Source organism: Mirounga angustirostris, unplaced genomic scaffold (genome assembly GCF_029215605.1).
Source record: "Mirounga angustirostris isolate CCGP_5_RB_7025 unplaced genomic scaffold, mMirAng1.0.hap1 SCAF_2, whole genome shotgun sequence".
Classification (NCBI taxonomy): Eukaryota; Metazoa; Chordata; class Mammalia; order Carnivora; family Phocidae; genus Mirounga; species Mirounga angustirostris.
Window position 1 is genome coordinate 142521657 of NW_026991710.1, and position 10354 is coordinate 142532010.

The 10354-nt window shown below is 35.6% G+C and overlaps 1 pseudogene; it reads right to left on the bottom strand.

Moving 5' to 3' along the window:
- Positions 1-8703: 8703 nt before the first annotated feature.
- Positions 8704-9197, bottom strand: LOC123847476 (peptidyl-prolyl cis-trans isomerase A-like; annotated as a pseudogene).
- Between the last annotated feature and the right edge of the window lie 1157 nt (positions 9198-10354).

A 10354-nucleotide genomic window follows, 5' to 3' on the forward strand; every position in this document is an offset into this window, starting at 1 on the left:
TCACCTCATATTCATTTGTCCTTTATTGATTGAAGAAGTTCTCTTTTATATTAGGTTAAGACTTTTTATCATAAGTTGATATTGAATTAAAGCAAAGATTTTTTGTCTGTGTATATTGAGATAATCAAATGCTTTTGCTTCTGAGTTTTTAAAATTTACATTGAGTGAACTACATTCAGTGATTTTTTTTTTTAAATGCTAAACCAGTCATCCATTTTTGAGATAAACTCCACATTGTTAGGGTATATATTATCCTTTATCTATACTGCTATATCGGATTTCCTAATATTTTAAAAGGAATTTTTGCATCAGTGATTATTAGGAATATTGCTCTAGAGTTGCTTTTTTGTTTGTTTTTTAAACCTTTTTGCTTTTACCTTCAAGAAAATGTTAACTTGATAAAAGGAGTTGGGAATTTTTCCCTCTGTCTTGATTTTCTCAAAAAAGAAAATATATAGTGTTAATGTATTTTCTTTCTTAAATTTTGGATATACTTCAACATTGAAGTCATCTGGTCCTAAAATTTTCCGTATGAAAATGTTTTCAACAGCATATTCAATTTCCTTAGTCGATATAGGACTGTTTTGAGATTTTATTTCTTCCTGTTCAGTTTTGGTTAACTTGTGATTTTCAAGGACTTCGAAATTTTTCAAATTGATGAATTTATTGTATATATATATTTTTTTTCATTGTATGTTCTTAAAAACGTTTTGTGACTGTGGATCTGTACTGACTCCACATTTTCATTTCTGATAATGGATAGTTTTTCTTTTTCTGAAAGATTTTATTTATTTATTTGACAGAGAGAGACACAGAGAGAGAGAGGGAACACAAGCAGGGGGAGTGGGAGAAGGAGAAGCAGGCTCCCCGCTGAGCAAGGAGCCCGATGTGGGGCTCGATCCCAGGACCCTGGGATCATGACCTGAGCCGAAGGCAGACACTTAATGACTGAGCCACCCAGGTGCCCCTGGATAGTTTTCTTTTTAAATTTATTTCTGCATCATTTAATCTAGAAGTTTACTGATATCATCTTTGTCAAAGAACCATATTTAAGTTTTAACTGTTCTTTTTTTGTTTTAATTTTTCAATTTCACTAATACCCTCTCTTAATCATTTGTCCTCTACTTACTTTGGTTTTAATTTTTTCTTTTTCTATTTTCTTAAGCTTAAAGCTTCAATTTCAGAAATTTTCAATTTTCTAATCTAAGCATTTAAAACCATCAATTTTTTCTAAATATTGTGCTAGATTATCCCAGGAATTATGATATGTTCTGTTTCTCTTTGTTCAGTTTGAAATATTTATTCAAATTTGTAATGTAATGTTTTCTTAATTTAGTTGTCACAAAATCATGTTACTTAGTTTCCATATCTTCATGATTTTTCCAAATAACTCCTCTCATTTATTTAAATCCATTATGGTTATAAAATCCATTATGGTTATATTCTGTATGAATTGAATCATTTGAAATTTGTTGAGACTTCTCATGTGGCCCTGTAGAAGGCTTATCTTGAACATTTCATGTACACTTATAAAACACAGTTGTTCTATAGTTGTTCAGTCTAGTGTTCAACTTATGGAAGAATTTTCAAATTTTCCTTATTCTATAGGATTTTAGACTACTTTACTAGGCAGAATATTGAGAGAAGAATGTTGAATCTAACTGTAATTGTGGATGTGTCTATATGCTTCTTTGTAATTCTATTAGATTTACTTCATGTGTTACTCTTTAATTAGGCACACTCATGTATAGGATTATTATGTTTTCTCAATGACTTGCTATTTCATTATTATAAAATGTTTTTCTTTATTTCAGATGAAATTCCTTGACCTAAAGTTCACTTTAACTGATAGTCATTCCAGCTTTCTATATTGGTAGTCTTGCAGAGTATACTTTACAATTTTTTGCTGTTAACTTATGGCAATTCTCTCAGTTTTTATTTATCTTAAATATATTTATTTCACATTCTTTTTTTTGCTATTATTTTAGTTTAGTTTATTTAAATTCCAGTTAGTTAACATACAGTATAATATTATTGTACAATATAGTGATTCATCATATGTACATCACCATGTGCTCATCACAACTGCACTCCTCAATTCTGATCAAATATTTAACCAATCTCCCCACCCACCTCCCCTCTGGTAACCATCAGTTTGTTCTCTATAGTTAAGAGTCTCTCTCTGTCATTCTTAATCGCAGGAATCAAACTGAGGGTTGTTGGAGTGGGGGGTGGGGTGGGAGGGATGGGGTGACTGGGTGATAGACACTGGGAAGGGTATGTGCTCTGGTAAGCGCTGTGAATTGTGCAAGACTGTTGAATCTCAGATCTGTACCTCTGAAACAAATAATGCAATATATGTTAAGAAGGTAGCGGGAGGGGAAGAAGGAAGCGGGGGAAATCGGAGGGGTAGACGAACCATGAGAGACAATGGACTCTGAAAAACAAACAGGGTTCTAGAGGGGAGGGGGGTGGGAGGATGGGTTAGCCTGGTGGTGGGTATTGAGGAGGGCACATTCTGCATGGAGCACTGGGTGTTGTGCACAAACAATGAATCATGGAACACTTCATCTAAAACTAATGATGTAATGTATGGGGATTAACATAAGAATTAAAAAAAAAAAGAAAAAAAAAAGAGTCTCTCTCTGTCAAATAAATAAATAAATAAATAAAATCTTTGAAAAAAGAAAACTATCCATTATCAGAAATGAAAATGTGGAGTCAGTATAGATCCACAGTCACAAAAGGTTTTTAAGAATATACAATGAAAAAAAGAGTCTGTCTTTCCATTTCACTTTCCCTTTTTTCTCTTTGCTCATTTGTTTTGTTTCCTAAATTCCACATATGAGTGAAATCATATGGTATTTCTCTTCTCTGACTGACTTATTTTGCTTAGCATAATACTCTCTAGCTACACCCATGTCATTGCAAATGGCAAGATTTCATTCTTTTTATAGCTGAATAATATTCCATTCATTAGTTGATGGACACTTTGGCCGCTTTTAAAATTAGGCTATTGTAGAAAATGCTGCTATAAACATAGATGTGCATGTATCCCTTTGAATTAGTGTTTTTGTATTCTTTGCGTACATAAGTAGTGCAATTGCTGCATCGAACTGTAGTTCTATTTTAACTTTTTAAGGAAACTCCATACGTTTTCCACAGTGACTACACCAGTTTACATTCCTACCAGCATTGCATAAGTGTTCCTTTTTGTCCACATCCTCCCCAACACCTGTTTTCTCTTGTGTTGTTGAGTCTAGCCATTCAGACAGGTGTGAGGTGATATCTCATTGTAGTTTTGATTTACATTTCCCTGATAGTAAGTGATGATGGACATCTTTCCGTGTGTCTGCTGGCCATCTGTGTGTCTTCTTTGGGAAAATGTCTGTTCATATCTTCTGCCCATTTTTCATTGGATTATTCATTTTTGGGGTATTGAGCTTTGTAAGTTCTTTATATATTCTGGATATTAACCCTTTATCAGATATGTCATTTGCAAATATATTCTCCTGTTCTGTAGGTTGCCTTTTAGTTTTGTTGATTATTTCCTTCACTGTGCAGAAGCTTTTAATTTTGATGTAGTCCCAGTAGTTTATTTTTGTTCTTGTTCCCCCTGCCTCAGGAAACATACCTAGAAAGAAGTTGCTATAGCCAATGTCAAAGAGGTTGCTGCCTGTGCTCTCTTCTAGGATTTTGATGGTTTCAGGTCTCACGTTTAGGTCTTTAATCCATTTTGAATTTATTTTTGTGTATGGTGTAAGAAAGTGGTCCATTTTCTTTCTTTTGCATGTTGCTATCCAGTTTCCCCACACCATTTGTTGAAGAGACTATCTTTTTCCCATTGGATATTCTTTCCCGCTTTGTCAAAGAGTAATTGACGATACAGTTATGGGTCCATGTCTGGGTTTTCTATTCTGTTCCATTGACCTATGTGTCTATTTTTGTGCCAGTACCCTAAGTTTTGATTACTAAAGCTTTGTAAAACTCCTCGTCTGGAATTGTGATGCCTCCAACTTTGCTTTTCTTTTAAAAACTGTTTGGCTATGCAGGGTCTTTTGTGGTTCCATACAAATTTTAGAATTGTTTGTTCTAGTTCTGTGAAAGATGCTGTTGGTATTTTGATAGGGAATGCATTAAATGTATAGATTGATTTGAGTAGTACAGATATTTTAACAATATTTGTTCTTCCAGTCCATGAGGATGGAATGTCTTTCCATTTCTTTGTGTTGTCTTCAATTTCTTTCAACAGTGTTTTATAATTTTCAGAGTACAGGTCTTTCACCTCTTTGATCAGTTTTATTCCTAAGTATCTTGTTGTTTTTGGTGTAATTATAAATGGGATTGATTCCTTAATTTCTCTCTCTGCTGCTTCTTTATTGGTGTATAGAAATGCAACAGATTTCTGTACATTGATTTTATATCCTGCAACTTTACTGAAGTTATCAGTTCTAGCAGTTTTTTTAGTAGTCTTTCAGGTCTTCTATATACAGTATCATGTCATCTGCAAATAGTGAAAAGTTTACTTCTTTGCTATCTGGATGCCTTTTATTTCTTTTTGTTGTCTGATGTTGTAGCTAGGACTTCCAGTACTATGTTGAATAAAAGTGGTGAGAGTGAACATCCTTGTCTTGTTCTTGACTTGAGGGGAAAAGTTCTCAGTTTTTCCCCATTGAGGATGATGTTAGCTGTGGGTTTTTCATATACGGCCTTTATTATGTTGAGGTATGTTCCCTCTAAACCTACTTTGTTGAGAGTTTTTATCACGAATGATGTTGTACTTTGTCAGATGCTTTTTCTGATCATTGAAATGACCATATGGTTGTAATCATTTATTTTGTTGATGTGATGTATCATATTGGCTGATTTGGAATACTGAATCACCCCAGTAACCCAGCAATAAATCCCACTTGATCTTGGTGAATGATTTTTTAAATTTATTTTTGGACTCAGTTTGCTAGTAAAATATTGAGAATTTTTGCATCTGTGCTCATCAGGGATATTGGCCTGTAGTTCTTTTTTTTCATGGAGTCTTTATCTGGTTTTGGTATCAGAATAATGCTGGCCTCATAGAATGAATTTGGAAGTTTTCCTTCCTTTTCTATTTTTTAGAACAGTTTGAGAAGAATAGATTTAACTCTTTTGTCCTGGACTTTTGTTTGTTGGGAGTTTTTTGATTACTGATTCAATTTCTTTGCTGATTATTGTTCTGTCCAAGTTTTCTATTTTTTCCTGTTTCACTTTGGATACAGTTATTGAATTATATGTCTAGGAAATTATCCATTTCTTCCAGGTTGTCCAATTTTTTGGCATATAGTTTTTCATAATATTCTCTTATAATCTTTTCTATTTCGTGATGTTGGTTATTATTTCTCCTCTCTCATTTGTGATTTTATTTATTTGGGTCCTTTCTCTTTTCTTTTTTTTTTTTTTTGAAGATTTTATTTATTTGAGAGAGAGAGAATGAGAGAGAGCGAGTGCATGAGAGGGGGGAGGGTCAGAGGGAGAAGCAGACTCCCTGCCAAGCAGGGAGCCCAATGCGGGACTCGATCCAGGGACTCCAGGATCATGACCTGAGCCGAAGGCAGTCACTCAACCAAGCCACCCAGGCACCCTCCTTTCTCTTTTCTTTTTGATAAGTCTGGCTAGAGGTTTATCAATTTTAATAATTTTTTTTAAAGAACCAGCACCTGTTTCATTGATTTGTTCTTTTGTTTTTTTAGGTTATATGCCATTTATTTCTGCTCTGATATTTATTATTTCCTTCCTTCTGCTGGTTTTAGGCTTCATTTGTAGCTTTTCTAGCTCTTCTAGGTATAAGGTTAAGATGTTTATTTGAGATTTTTCTTGCTTCTTGAGGTAGGCCTGTATTGCTATATACTTCCCTCTTAGGACTGCTTTTGCTGTATCCCAAAGGTTTTGGACTATTGTGTTTTCGTTTTCATTTGTTTCCATGTATTTTTTTAAAATTTCTTCTTTGGTTTCCTAGTTGACCTATTCATTGTTTAATAACATGTTATTTAACTTCTATTTATTTGTGGTCTTTCCAGATTTTTTCTTGGGATTCACTTCTAGTTTCATAGTGTTGTGATCAGAAAGGTTCATGGTATGATTTCAGTCTTTTTGTATTTGTTGAGGCCTGTTTTGTAACCTAATATGTGATCTATTCTGATGAATGTGTGATGTGCATTGAAAAGAATGTGTATTCTGCTGTTTTAGGATGGAATGTTCTGAATATATATGTTAAGTCCATCTGGTCCAGTGTGTCATTCAAAGCTATTTTTTCCTTGTTGATTTTCTGTTCAGATGATCTGTCCATTGATGTGAGTGAGGCATTCAAATCCCCTACTATTATTCTATTAGTATCAAATAGTTCCTTTCTATTTGTTATTGCTTTATATATTTGGGTGCTCCCATGTTGGATGCATAAATATTTACAGTTTTTATAACTTCTTGTTCGATTGTCCCCTTGATTATGATATAGTGTCCTTTTTTGTCTCTTGTTACGGTCTTTGTTTTAAAGTCTATTTTATCCGATATAAATATTGTTACTCTGGCTTTCTTCTGACATCTATTTGCATGATAAATGTTTCTCCATCCCCTCACTTTCAATCTTCAGGTGACCTTGGGTCTGAAATAAATCTCTTGTGGGCAGGATATACTTGGGTCTTGTTTTTTTCATTCATTCTGTCACCCTATGTCTTTTGATTAAAGCATTTAGTCCATTTACATTCAAAGTCACTATTGATAGATATGTATTTATTGCCATTTTATTATTTGTTTTGTGGTTGTTTCTGAAAATTTTCTCTGATCCTATTCTTGTCTTTGTCACTTTTGGTCTTTCCTTTCCACTCAAAAAATCACTAAAATTTTTTTCAGGGCTGGTATAGTGGACATGAACTCCTTTAATTTTTGTTTTTCTGGGAAACTCTATACATCTCCATCTATTCTGAATGATAGTCTTGCTGGATGGAGTATTCTTGGCTACAGATTTTTCCTATTCAGCACTTTAAATATATTATGCCACTCTCTTCTGGCTTGCCACATTTCTGTTGAAAAATCTCCAGCTAGCCTTATGGGTTTTCCCTTGTAAGTTAAGGACTTCTTTTATCTTGCTGCATTTAAGACTTTTTCTTCATCACTACATTTTGCAAATTTAATTACAATATGTCTTGTATGGGTCTGCTTTTGTTGATTTTCATGGGAGTTCTTTGTGCTTCCTGGATCTGGATATCTGTTTGCTTCCCCAGAATAGAAAATTTTTCAGCTATTATTTCTTCAAATAATTTTTTGCCCCCTCTTCTTTCTGACCTTCTTGGACTCCTGTACTATGAATGTTGCCACATTTGATGAAGTCACTGAGTTCCCTAAGTCTATTTTTGTGTTGCATAGTTCTTCCTTCTCTCTTTTGTTCAGTTCATTATTTTCCATTATTTTGTCTTCTATGTCAATAATTCACTCTTCTGCTTCTTCCAGCCTGCTGTTCATTGCATCAGGTCTGTTTCCAATCTTGTTTATTGCATTCTTTATCTCTGATTATTTTTAACTCTTTTATCACTGTGGTAAGGGTCTCACTGATGTCTTGTATTCTTTTCTCAAGCCCAAAGAGTATCCTTATTATGTTTGCTTTATATTCTCCATCAGGCATGTTACTTATATTTATTTCATTTAGATCTCTGAACTTGTCCTTATCCTGTTCTTCCATCTTGGCATTTTGTCTGTCTCTGCCTTCTTCTGCATGTTAGAAAAGCCAGTTATGTCTCCTGCTCCCAAAAGTAATGACTTATGAAGAGGTCATGGAGTGTCCAGGGCCTGGTGCTTCAGGGATTGTCTCCAGTGTGTGCTGTGTGTACTTTGCTGCTGTGTTTTGGCTGCTCTACCCTTCAGGCCAGTTGTCTACCAAGGGTCTCCTTGCTTGCTGTGCACAGTGTTTGGTCCCTGGCCTGAATGTGATGAGTTTTAACTAGGTGAGCTCAGATCTTCTTGTGAAATAAGACCTGACAGGAACTTCATCAGAACTGAGGCCCTGCAGAACTCTGGTCAGGAGATGTGGTGTGGGCAGTGGTTTGTGCTGGTCTTCTGGGGGAGGAGCCTGCCACACTGGGACTGAGGCAAGCTTGACTGAGAAGGGCAGTCACACCATAGTGCGGCGGGGTAGGGCTTGGAGTAAGCAAGTTAGGCAGCCAGTGTTCATGCTGTGCTGCCTCCCCCTGATGTCTCTGTGTTTATGGTCTTCTGTCCAGGAGCAAGTAAGTGCCCTCTGGGCTCTATCCCAGCCATACCTGCAGACTTTTAAAACTCTAGGTTTTAGAGACAAGGTGTGGGCAGGGGTTTGTGCTGGTCTTCTGGGTAAGGGGTCTGCCATGCTGGGACTGAGGCAAGCTTGACTGAGTCACATTCATTTTTAAATGGTATTTATACTGTGCAGAAATTTATAGTTTGGCACATTTTTTTTTCTTTCAGCAATTTGAAGATGCTCTTTCACTATTCTTTTTGCTGTTGTTTAGTTTTTATTTCATAATCATAACCTTAACTCTTCAATCCAGCAAGACTTAGAAGGAATAAGGAAAATACGGAAGCCACAAAACTGCAATGAGAACACAAAGATTATAGGATATTTCAAGCAGATGGGGATGAAGAGTTGCACTCCTGGACTATAGAAAGAATGATCTGGTAGTTAAGATAAAACATAAGTCAAATTTATTAGATTTGTCCACAGTCAGCAATGGTGATCTTCTTGCTGGTCTTGCCATTCCTGGACCCAAGGCGCTCCATGGCTTCCACAATATTCATGCCCTTTATCACCTTGCCAAAGACCACATGCTTGCCATCCAACCAGTCAGTCTTGGCAGTACAGATGAAAAAGTGGGAACCCTCTGTGTTGGGTTCATCTTTTGCCATGGACAGGATGCCAGAACCTGTATGCTTCAGGATGAAATTCTCATCATCAAATTTCTCCCCATAGATGGACTTGTTGCCAGTGCCATCATGGCATGTGAAGTCACCACCCTTGCACTTAAATCCCAGAATAATCCTGTGAAATCAGGAATTTTTATAGTCAAATCCTTTCTTCCCAGTGCCCAGAGCAGGAAAGTTTTCTGATGTCTTCGGAACTTTGTCTGCAACAGCTCAAAGGAGATGCAGCCCAAGAGCTCACCATCCAAGGCTGTGCCAAAGAACACAGTGGGGTTGACCATGGCTGGGCAGCATGGTGACTCTGAATTAGCAGCCAATAATAATTCCACTATTATTTGGGTCACATTATTTTTTATGAAATAGCTGTGTATCTTTTTTTATCTTTATATTTTGGCCTAAATAGTCCTTTAAGTTCTCCCTGCCTCCATTTTTCTCCTCCAATGTTTTACATTATTTTATGCTCACCCAGTGAATTTTGCATTTCAGCTATTACATTTTTCATTTGGAAAAATTCTTTTTATTCTTTTCTATGAATGCCATTTCTCTCCTAATTATGTTCTTTTTTCCTCTACATCCTTGAGCATATTTATTAAACTTGAAATAAATATTTTAAAGTCTTGTCTTCAAATCCCATGATCTCTGTTATTTCTAGGTCTTTTTCTGTTAACAGATTTTCTTCCTTGGTTGTGGGTCACATTTGAAAATTTCCATATGTCTAGTAATTTTGTATTGGATGCTTGACTTTGCATGCTTAATTCAGAATCCTACTTGGCTGAAAGAAATGCAAATAATTCCCAGCTCTGTGTGAGCACTGGGAATTATTCAATTTATAATTCCCTGAGAGCTGTCTTGCTTGGATTTCTGGAGTCACATATTGTGTAGGTATAGATCAGTAAATAGCCAAAGGCTCAATAGGATTTTTCTGCTGATTTCTTGAGCTCTTTTTACTTTATAATTACCTCACTATATTATTCTGTCTTGAAAATTTCAGCTGCCTCAGATTCTAACAGCTCCTATCTTTGTCTCATCTTGAAGAATTGCCCAGTTCTGCTTGTATTCTCCCTTCCTGTACTGTGGTCTAAAAAGCACATCTACTTAAGAAGGCCAGTGAAATTTTAGTTCTCATCTCATTTATACCTTCTCTCAAGGTTTGCAGTCAGTGTTTCCTGTTGTGCCAATGACTGGACACAGATGTTTCATATATTTCATCTAGCTTTTTTAGCAGATAGTAAGGTCTGCACCAGAAATTTTCATGGACAGAAGCAGAAGTTAAACATGGCATGGTATATTAATTACAAATTTTATCTGTCTGCCACTCCTAACTTACTATCAAATATAAGTAGTTACTCATATATTAACTGCCTCTCCCATCTAATGCTGTGAGGCAGCATTATAATAACAACAGATAGTTGTGTTTATAGCAACAGACAGACACGTA